The sequence below is a fragment of the Olea europaea genome, chromosome 8, assembly GCF_002742605.1.
Source record: "Olea europaea var. sylvestris chromosome 8, O_europaea_v1, whole genome shotgun sequence".
NCBI lineage: Eukaryota > Viridiplantae > Streptophyta > Magnoliopsida > Lamiales > Oleaceae > Olea > Olea europaea.
Window position 1 is genome coordinate 1,058,193 of NC_036244.1, and position 12,730 is coordinate 1,070,922.

A 12,730-nucleotide genomic window follows, 5' to 3' on the forward strand; every position below is an offset into this window, starting at 1 on the left:
AAACCACTTATCTTTAGCTCGATTCTAGTCGAATTCAACTAGCAATTCACCAAAAATGAACAAATCGAAGTTAATATGAAATCAAAACCCACTTTTCATTGGCTCGATTCCAACCGAATTAGACTAGCTATCCTCTAAAAATGAACAAACCCAAAGTTATCATGAAATTAAAAACCACTTTTCATTGGCTCGCTTCCAATCGAATTAGACTAGCAATTTCCCTAAAATGAACAAGCCCGAAGTTCCCATGAAATTAAAAACCACTTTTCATTGGCTCACTTCCAATCGAATTAGACTAGCAATTTCCCTAAAATGAACAAGCCCGAAGTTCCCATGAAATCAAAAGCCACTTTTCATTGGCTCGATTCCAATCTAATTAGACTAGCAATTCGCCAAAAATGAACAAACTAGAAGTTATCATGAAATCAAAAACCACTTTTCATTGGCTTGATTCCAATCGAATTAGACTAGCAATTCGCCAAAAACGAACAAACAAGAAGTTATCATGAAATCAAAAGCCCCTTTTCATTGGCTCAATTCCAATCAAATTAGACAGGCATTTCTCAAAAAATGAACAAACTAGAAATTACCATAAAATAAAAAACCACTTTTCGTTGGCTCGATTCCAATCGAATTAGACTAGCAATCCGCTAAAAACGAACAAATCCGAAGTTTTCATGATATCAAAAACCATTTTTCAATGGCTCGATTCCAATCGAATTAGACTACCAATTCGGCAAAAATGAACAAACCCGAAGTTGTCGTGAAATCTAAAGCCCCTTTTCATTAACTCGTTTCCAATCAAATTAGACTAGCAATTCGTCAAAAATGAACAAACCGAAGTTATCATGATTGAAAAGCCACTTTTCATTGGCTCGATTCCAATCGAATTAGACTAGCGACTCGCGAAAAATGAACAATCTCGAAGTTATCTTGAAATCAAAAGCCATCATGGGCTCGATTCGCATCGAATTAGACTAGCAATTCGCCAAAAATAAACAAACTCGAAGTTATCATGAAATCAAAAGCCACTTTTCATTGGCTCGATTCCAATTAAATTAGATTAGCTATCCGCTAAAAATGAAAAAAACCCGAAGTATCGCGAAATTAAAGACCACTTTTCATTGGCTCAATTCCATTCGAATTAGACTAGCAATTCGGCAAAAATGAACAAACCGAAGTTATCATGAAATCAAAAGCCACATTTCATTGGCTTGAATCCAATCGAATTAGACTAGTAATTCGCCAAAAATAAACAAACCGAAGTTATCATGAAATCAAATACCCCTTTTCTTTGGCTCGATTCCAATCGAATCAGACTAGCAATTCGCTAAAAATGAACAAACCCGAAGTTGTCATGAAATCGAAAACCACTTTTCATTGGCTTGACTCCAATCGAATTAGACTAGTAATTCGCCAAAAATGAAAAAACCACATGTTATCATGAAATCAAAAGCCACTATTTATTGGCTTGATTCCAATCGAAGTAGACTAGCAATTCGCCAAAAATGAACAAACTCGAATTTACCATGAAATCAAAAACAACTTTTCGTTGGCTCGAATCCAATTGAATATGACTAGTAATTCGCCAAAAACGAACATGCCCAAAGTTATCATGAAATCAAAAGCTACTTTTCATTGACTCGATTCCAACTTAATTGGACTAGCAATTCGCCAAAGTCGAACAAACCGAAGTTATCATGAAATCAAAAACCACTTTTCATTGACTCGATTCCAATAAAATTAGACTAGCAATTCGTAAAAAATGAACAAACCCGAAGTTATCAAGAAATTAAAAACCACTTTTCATTTGCTCAATTCCAAACGAATTAGACTAGCAATTAGCCGAAAATGAACAAACCCGAAGCTATCGTGGAATCAAAACCCACTTTTCATTGGCTCGATTCCAATTGAATTAGACTAGCGATTCGCCAAAAAGAACAAACCGAAGTTATCATGAAATCAAAACCCACTTTTCATTGGCTTGTTTCCAATCGAATTAGGCTAGCAATTCGCCAAAAACGAACAAACCGAAGTTATCATGAAATCAAATACCACTTTTCATTGGCTCGATTCCAATCGAATTAGACTTGCAATTGGCCAAAATGAACAAACCAGAATTTATCATGAAATCGAAAACCACTTTGGCTCGATTCCAATCGAATTAGACTAGTAATTCGCCAAAAATGAAAAAACCACAAGTTATCATGAAATCAAAAGCCACTATTCATTGACTCGATTCCAATCGAAGTAGACTAGCAATTCTCCAAAAATGAACAAACTTGAAGTTACCATGAAATCAAAAACAACTTTTCGTTGGCTCGATTCCAATCGTATTAGACTAGCAATTCGCCAAAAATGAACAAGACCGAAGTTATCTTGAAATCAAAAGCTACTTTTCATTGGCTCGATTCCAACCGAATTAGACTAGCAATTCGCCAAAACAAACAAATCGAAGTTATCACGAAATCAAAAACCACTTTTCGTTGACTCGATTCCAATCAAATTAGACTGGCTATTCGTAAAAAATGAACAAACCCGATGTTATCATGAAATTAAAAACCCCTTTTCATTTGATCGATTCCAAACGAATTAGACTAGCAATTCTCCAAAAACGAACAAACTTGAAGTTATCATGAAATCAAAAACCACTTTTCATTGGCTTGTTTCCAATCGAATTAGAAGAGCAATTCGCCAAAAACTAACAAACAAAAGTTATCATGAAATTAAAAACTACTTTTCATTGGCTCGATTCCAACCGAATTAGACTAGCAATTCACCAAAAATGAACAAACCGAAGTTATCAAGAAATCAAGTGCCACTTTTCATTGGCTTGTTTCCAATCGAGTTAGGCTAGCAATTCGTCAAAAACGAACAAACCGAAGTTATCATGAAATCAAATAACACTTTTCATTGGCTCAATTCCAATCGAATTAGACTAGCAATTCGCCAAAAATGAACAAACTGAAGTTATCATGAAATCAAATACCACTTTTCATTGGCTCGATTCCAATCAAATTAGACTGGCAATTTACCAAAAACGAACAAAGCCGAATTTATCATGAAATCGAAAATCACTTTTCATTTGCTCGATTCCAATCGAATTAGACTAGTAATTCATCAAAAATGAAAAAACCACAAGTTATCATGAAATCAAAAGCCACTATTGATTGGCTCGATTCCAATCAAAGTAGACTAGCAATTCTCCAAAAACGAACAACTCGAAGTTAACATGAAATCAAAAACAACTTTTCGTTGGCTCGATTCCAATCGTATTAGACTAGCAATTCGCCAAAAATGAACAAGACCGAAGTTATCATGAAATCAAAAGCTACATTTCATTGGCTCGATTCCAACCGAATTAGACTAGCAATTCGCCAAGAACAAACAAACCGAAGTTATCACGAAATCAAAAACCACTTTTCATTGACTCGATTCCAATCAAATTAGACTGGCTATTCGTAACAAATGAGCAAACCCGATGTTATCATGAAATTAAAAATCGCTTTTCATTTGCTCGATTCCAAAAGAATTTGACTAGTAGTTCGCCAAAAACGAACAAACTCGAAGTTATCATGAAATCAAAAACAACTTTTCATTGGCTTGTTTCCAATCGAATTAGATGAGCAATTTGCCAAAAACGAACAAACAGAATTTATCATGAAATTAAAAACAACTTTTCATTGGCTCGATTCCAACTGAATTAGATTAGCAATTCGTCAAAAATGAACAAACCGAAGTTATCATGAAATCAAAAGCCACTTTTCATTGGCTTGTTTCCAATCGAATTAGGCTAGCAATTCGCCAAAAACGAACAAACCGAAGTTATCATGAAATCAAATACCACTTTCATTAGCTCGATTCCAATCAAATTAGACTAGTAATTCCCCAAAAAGGAACAAAGCCGAATTTATCATGAAATCGAAAACCACTTTTCATTGGCTCGATTTCAATCGAATTAGACTAGCAATTCGTCAAAAATGAGAAAACCACAAGTTATCATGAAATCAAAAGCCACTATTCATTGGCTCAATTCCAATTAAAGTAGACTAGTAATTCGTCAAAAATGAAAAAACCACAAGTTATCATGAAATCAAAAGCCACTATTCATTGGCTCGATTCCAATTAAAGTAGACTAGCAATTCTCCAAAAACGAACAAACTCGAAGTTACCATGAAATCAAAAACAACATTTCGTTGGCTCGATTCCAATCGTATTAGACTAGCAATTCTCCAAAAATGAACAAGACCGAAGTTATCATGAAATCAAAAGCTACTTTTCATTGGCTCGATTCCAACCGAATTAGACTAGTAATTCGCCAAAAATGAACAAACCGAAGTTATCACGAAATCAAAAACAACTTTTCATTTGCTCGATTCCACTCGAATTTGACAAGCTATCCGCCAAAAAGGAACAAACCCTAAGTTATCAGGAAATTAAAAACCACTTTTCATTGGCTCGATTCCAATCGAACTAGATTAGCAATTCGCCTAAAACGAACCAACCCGAAGTTATCATGAAATCAAAAACCACTTTTCATTGGCTTGATTCCAATCGAATTAGACTAGCAATTCGCCAAAAATGAAAAAACCTGAAGTTATCATGAAATCAAAAGCCACTTTTGATTGGCTCGATTCCAATAAAATTAGACTAGCAATTCGCCAAAAACGAACAAACTCGAAGTTATCATGAAATCAAAAACCACTTTTCATTGGCTCGATTCTAATCAAATTAGACTAGCTATTCGTAAAAAATAAACAAACCCCAGTTATCATGAAATTAAAAACAACTTTTCTTTAGCTCGATTCCAACCGAATTAGACTAGCAATTCGCCAAAAATGAACAAACTGAAATTATAATGAAATCAAAAATCACTTTTCATTGACTCGATTGCAATCAAATTGACTAGCTATTCGTAAAAAATGAAAAAAAAACCCGAAGTTGTCGTGAAATTAAAAATCACTTTTCATTTGCCCGATTCCAAATGAATTAGGCTAGCAATTTGCCAAAAATGAACAAACTCGAAGTTATCAGGAAATCAAAAACCACTTTCCGTTGTCTCGATTCCAATCAAATTAGACTATCAAATCTCCAAAAATGAACAAACCGAAGTTATCATGAAATCGAAAGCCACTTTTCATTGGGTTGTTTCCAATCGGGTTAGACTAGCAATTCGTCAAAAACGAACAAACCGAAGTTATCATGATATCAAATACCACTTTTCATTGGCTCGATTCCAATCAAATTAGACTGGCAATTCAACAAAAATGAAGAAACCTAAAGTTATCATGAAATCGAAAACCACTTTTCATTGGCTCGATTCCAATCGAATTAAACTAGTAACTCGCCAAAAATGAAATAACCACAAGTTATCATGAAATCAAAAGCCACTATTCATTGGCTCGATTCCAATCGAAGTAGACTAGCAATTCTCCAAAAATGAACAAACTCAAAGTTACCATGAAATCAAAAACAACTTTTCATTGGCTCGATTCCAATCATATTAGGCTATCAATTCGTCAAAAATGAACAAGCCCAAAGTTATCATGAAATAAAAAGCCACTTTTCATTGGCTTGATTACGATCGAATTCGACTAGCAATTCGCCAAAAATGAACAAACCGAAGTTAACACGAAATCAAATACCACTTTTCATTGGCTCGATTTCAATCGAATAAGACTAGCTATCCGCCAAAAACGAACAAACCCTAAGTTATCAGGAAATTAAAAACCACTTTTCATTGGCTCGATTCCAATAAAATTAGACTAGCAATTTGTCAAAAAGGAACAAACTCGAAGTTATCATGAAATCAAAAACCACTTTTCATTGGCTCGATTCTAATCAAATTAGACTAGCTATTCGTAAAAAATAAACAAACCCAAAGTTATCATGAAATTAAAAAAAAAACTTTTCATTGGCTCGATTCCAACCGAATTAGACTAGCAATTCGCGAACAAACTGAAGTTCTCATGAAATCAAAAACCAATTTTCATTGACTCGATTGCAATCAAATTAGACTAGCTATTCGTAAAAAATGAAAAAAAAAACCCGAAGTTATCATGAAATTAAAAATCACTTTTCATTTGCTCGATTCCAAACGAATTAGACTAGCAATTTGCCAAAAATGAACAAACTCGAAGTTATCAGGAAATCAAAAATCACTTTTCATTGTCTCGATTCCAATCAAATTAGACTAGCAAATCTCCAAAAATGAACAAACCGAAGTTATCATGAAATCAAAAGCCACTTTTCATTGGGTTGTTTCCAATCGGGTTAGACTAGCAATTCGTCAAAAACGAACAAACCGAAGTTATCGTGATATCAAATACCACTTTTCATTGGCTCGATTCCAATCAAATTAGACTGGCAATTCAACAAAAATGAACAAACCTAAAGTTATCATGAAATCGAAAACCACTTTTCATTGGCTCGATTCCAATCGAATTAGACAAGTAACTCGCCAAAAATGAAATAACCACAAGTTATCATGAAATCAAAAGCCACTATTCATTGGCTCGATTCCAATCGAAGTAGACTACCAATTCTCCAAAAACGAACAAACTCAAAGTTACCATGAAATCAAAAACAACTTTTCGTTGGCTCGATTCCAATTATATTAGGCTATCAAATCACCAAAAAATGAACAAGCCCAAAGTTATCATGAAATAAAAAGCCACTTTTCATGGCTTGATTACGATCGAATTCGACTAGCAATTCGCCAAAAATGAACAAATCGAAGTTAACACGAAATCAAATACCACTTTTCATTTGCTCGATTTCAGTCGGATAAGACTAGCTATCCGCCAAAAATGAACAAACCCTAAGTTCTCAGGAAATTTAAAACCACTTTTCATTGGCTCGATTCCAATCGAATTAGACTAGCAATTCGCCTAAAACGAACCAACCCGAAGTTATCATGAAATCAAAAACCACTTTTCATTGGCTTGATTCCAAACGAATTAGACTAGCAATTCGCCAAAAATGAAAAAACCTAAAGTTATCATGAAATCAAAAGCCACTTTTGATTGGCTCGATTCCAATAAAATTAGACTAGCAATTCGCCAAAAATGAACAAACTCGAAGTTATCATGAAATCAAAAATCACTTTTCATTGGCTCTATTCCAATCGAATTAGACTAGCGATTTGCCAAAAATGAACAAACTCGAAGTTACGATGAAGTAAAAAACCACTTTTCGTTGGTTCGATTCCAATCGAATTAGACTAGCAATTCGTCAAAAATGAACAAACCCGAAGTTTTCTTGAATTTAAAAACCACTTTTCATTGGCTCCATTCCAATCAAATTAGACTAGCAATTTGACAAAAACGAACAAACTCGAAGTTATCGTGAAATCAAAAACCACTTTTCATTGACCGTTTCCAATCGAATTAGACTAGCAATTCGTCAAAAAATGAACAGACCGATGTTATCATGAAATCAAAAGCCACTTTTCATTGGCTCGATTCCAATCGAATTAGACTAGCAATTCGCGAGAAACAAACAAACCCGAAGTTATCATGAAATCAAAATCCACTTTTTCATTGGCTCGATTCCAATCGAATTAGACTGGCAATTTGCTAAAAATGAACAAACCTGAAGTTATCATGAAATCAAAAGCCACTTTTCATTGGGTCGATTCCAATTGAATTAGACTAGCTATCCGCTAAAATCGAACAAACCCAAAGTTATCATGAAATTAATAACCACTTTTCATTGGCTCGATTCCAATCGAATTTGGCTAGGAATTCGGCAAAAACAAACAAACCCGAAGTTATTGTGAAACCAAAAACCACTTTTCATCGACTCGTTTCCAATCGAATTAGACTAGAAATTCGCCCAAAATGAATAATACAAAGTTATCAAGAAATCGAAAGCCATTTTTTAGTGGCTTGATTCTAATCGAATTAGATTAGCAATTCGCAAAAAATGAACAAACCCGAAGTTATGAAGAAATCAAAAGCCACTTTTCATTGGCTCGATTCCAATCGAATTAGATTAGGAATTTGCTAAAAACAATCAAACCCGAAGTTATCATGAAATCATTTCAATCGAATTAGACTAGCTATCCACCAAAAACAAACAAACCCGAAGTTATCATGAAATTATAAACCACTTTTCATTGGCTCGATTTCAATCGAAATGGACAAGCAATTCACCAAAAACGAACAAAATGCAAATTACCATAAAATAAAAAACCACTTTTCGTTGGCTCGATTCCAATCGAATTAGACTAGCAATCCGCAAATAAACGAACAAACCCGAAGTTTTCAAGATATCAAAAACTATTTTTCATTGACTCGATTCCAATCGAATTAGACTACCAATTTGGCAAAAATGAACAAACCCGAAGTTATCGTGAAATCAAAAACCCCTTTTCATTGACTCGTTTCCAATCGAATTAGACTAGCAATTTGCCAAAAATGAACAAATCGAAGTTATTAGGAAATTAAAAGCCACTTTTCATTGGCTCGATTCCAGTCAAATTAGACTAGCAATTCGCGAAAAACGAACAAACCCGAAGTTATCTTGAAATCAAAAGCCACTTTTTCATTGGCTCGATTCCAATCGAATTAGACTAGCAATTCGTCAAATAGGAACAAACTCAAAGTTATCATGAAATCAAAAGCCACTTTTCATTGGCTCGATTCTAATTTAATTAGACTGGCTATCCGCTAAAAATGAAAAAACCTGAAGTATCGTGAAATTAAAAACCACTTTTCATTGGCTCAATTCCAATCGAATTAGACTAGCAATTCGATAAAAAATGACCAAATCGAAAGTTATCATGGAATCAAAAACCACTTTTTATTGGATCGATTCCAATCAAATTAGACTAGCAATTTGCCAAAAATGAACAAACCGAAGTTATCATGAAATCAAAACGCACTTTTCGTTGGCTTGATTCCAATCAAATTAGACTAGGAATTTGCCAAAAACAAACAAACCGAAGTTATCATGAAATCAAATACCACTTTTCATTGGCTCGATTCCAATCGAATTAGACTAGCAATTCGCCAAAAATGAACAAACCCGAAATTATCATGAAATTGAAAACCACTTTTCATTGGCTCGATTCCAATCGAATTAGACTAGTAATTCGCCAAAAATAAAAAAAACCACAAGTTTAAATGAAATCAAAAGTCACTATTTATTGGCTCGATTCCAGTCGAAGTAGACTAGCAATTCGTAAAAAACGAACCAACTCGAAGTTACCATGAAATTAAAAACAACTTTTTGTTGGCTCGATGCCAATTGAACATGACTAGCAATTCGCCAAAAAGGAACAAGCCCGAAGTTATTATGAACTCAAAAGCTACATTTCATTGGCTAGATTCCAGCCAAATTAGACTAGCAATTCGCCAAAAATGAACAAACCCGAAATTATCATGAAATTAAAAACCACTTTTCATTAGCTCGATTCCAAACAAATAAGACTAGCAATTTGCCAAAAACGAACAAACCCGAAGCTATCATGGAATAAAAAACCACTTTTCATTAGCTCAATTCCAAACGAATTATATTGGCAATACGCCAAAAAAAAAACCCGAAGTTATCATGAAATCAAAAGCAACTTTTCATTGGCTCGATTCCAATCGAATAAGACTAGTAATTTGTCAAAAACGAACAAACCCGAAGTTACCATGAAATCAAATACCACTTTTCATCGGCTTGATTCCAATCAAATTAGACTAGCAAGTCGCCAAAATCGAACAAACTCAAAGTTATCTTGAAATTAATAACCACTTTTCATTGGCTCGATTCCAATCGAATTAAACTAGCAATTTGGCAAAAACAAACAAACCCAAAGTTATCGTGAAATCAAAAACCTCTTTTCATTGACTCGTTTCCCATCGAATTAGACTAGCAATTCGCCCAAAATGAACAAACCAAAGTTATCATTAAATCAAAAGCCACTTTTCATTTGCTTGATTCTAGTCGAATTTGACTAGCAATTCGCGAAAAATGAACAAACCCGAAGTTATCATGAAATCAAAGCCACTTTTTCATTGGCTCGATTCCAATCGAATTAGACTAGCAATTCGTCAAAAACGAACAAACCTGAAGTTTCCATGAAATCAAATACCACTTTTCATTGGCTCGATTCCAATCAAACTAGACTAGCAAGTCGCCAAAATCGAACGAACCCGAAGTTACCATGAAATTAATAACCACTTTTCATTGGCTCGATTCCAATCGAATTAAACTAGCAATTCGGCAAAAATGAACAAACCCGAAGTTATCGTGAAATCAAAAATGACTTTTCATTGACTCGTTTCCCATACAATTAGACTTGCAATTCGTCCAAAATGAACAAACCAAAGTTATCATTAAATCAAAAGCCACTTTTCATTGGCTTGATTCTAATCAAATTAGACTAGCAATTCGTGAAAAATGAACAAACCTGAACTTATCATGAAATCAAAAGCCATTTTTTCATTGGCTCGATTCCAATGCAATTAGACTAGCAATTCGTCAAAAACGAACAAACCCGAAGTTACCATGAAATCAAATACCACTTTTCATTGGCTTGATTCCAATCGAATTAGACTAGCAAGTCGCCAAAATCGAACAAACCCGAAGTTAACATGAAATTAATAACCACTTTTCATTGGCTCGATTTCAATCGAATTAGACTAGCAATTCGACAAAAACGAACAAACCCGAAGTTATCGTGAAATCAAAAATCACTTTTCATTGACTCGTTTCCCATCGAATTAGACTAGCAATTCGCCTAAAATGAACAAACCAAAGTTATCATTAAATCAAAAGCCACTTTTCATTGGCTTGATTCTAATTGAATTAGACTAGCAATTCACGAAAAATGAACAAACCCGAACTTATCATGAAATCAAAAGCCACTTTTTCATTGGCTCGATTCCAATCGAATTAGACTAGGAATTTGCCAAAAACAAACAAACCCGAAGTTATCATGAAATGAAAAGAAAGTCTTCATTGGCTCGATTCCAATCAAATTAGAATAGCTATCCGCTAATAATGAACAAAGCCAAAGTTATCATGAAACTAAAAACCACTTTTCGTTAGCTCGATTCCAATCCAATTAGACTAGCAATTCAGTAAAAACGATCAAACCCGAAGTTATCATGAAATCAAAAACCACTTTTCATTGGCTCGATTCCAGTCGAATTCGACTAGCAATTCGCCAAAAATGAACAAATCGAAGTTAACATGAAATCAAAAACCACTATATATTGGCTCGACTTCAATTGAATTAGACTAGCTATCTGCTAAAAATGAACAAACCCGAAGTTATCATGAAATTAAAAACAACTTTTCATTGGCTCGATTCTAATCGAATTAGAGTAGCAATTCACCTAAAACGAACAAACCCGAAGTTACCATGAAATCAAAAACCACTTTTCATTGGCTCGATTCCAATCGAATTAGACTAGCAAGTCGCCAAAAATGAACAAAATCGAAGTTATCATGGAATCAAAAACCACTTTTCATTGGCTCGATTCCAATCGAATTGGACTAGTGATCCGCCAAAAATGAACAAACTCGAAGTTATCATGAAATCAAAAACCACTTTTCATTGGCTTGATTCCAATCGAATTAGACAAACAATTCACAAAAACGAATAAACTCGAAATTACCTTAAAATAAAAAATCACTTTTCGTTGGCTCGACTCCAATCGAATTAGACTAGCAATCATCCAAAAATGAACAAACCTAAAGTTTTCATGATATCAAAAACCATTTTTTATTGGCTCGATTCCAATCGAATTAGACTACCAATTCGGCAAAAATGAACAAACCCGAAGTTATCGAAAAAATCTAAAACCCCTTTTCATTGACTTATTTCCAATCGAATTAGACTAGCAATTCGCCAAAAATGAACAAACTGAAGTGATACGAACCCCGTAGCAACGTTGACCACGAAACCCACAACGAGATTGACAAACCCAAGAAAGTCAAATTAATCCAAGAGTTTAGGATTAACCCAAAAGAAAGTCTAACCAAAAAATCTAACAAGAACGACGCTTGAAAGACCCCTTGATAAGTTTGAAATTGTTCAATGAAGAATGATGAAGAGAAGACAATACGTCTCACTTTTAATTCAATATCAATAATGTCAAAGGTTGTTAACAATTGAATGGAAACTCCAATTTATACTAAACCTAAAATCTAGGTAAACATCCTTCAAAAGTTGAGTATAATCTCCAAAATATAGAAAAGAATCAAAATCTAACAAAATATGGAAAATTGCCAAAATTGAAAAATTCGCCAAATTTTTGGCCTGTGCGGCCGCATGGTGTAAATCCATGCGGTCACATGGTTCAACTGAAATTGCACTTTTGGTTTTCAGTATGAATGTGTACGGCCGCATGTGGTTTTGCCTGTGCGGCCGCATGGTGTTGTCTTCAGCCTCCGCTTTCGTCGCTTGATAACAAATTGATCCAAGTTGATTCGGCCTTCGACCCGAACATGAAAGTTGCTCCATTTTGAGTCCCGAACATGGTTCCATCAATGGTTTCTTGAACGAGAAATCTTATCGATTGTTTCACTTGCTTTGCCATTGATCTCGTCATTGGTCCGCCATCAACTATCAACGGGTCTCGTCTCGAACTTGCCTTCGTCGGGCTCGACTCCTGGATCATATCATGAAGTTATCATGAAATCAAAAGCCACTTTTCATTGGCTCGATTACAATCGAATTAGTCTAGCAATTCGTGAAAAATGAACAAACTCGAAGTTATCTTGAAATCAA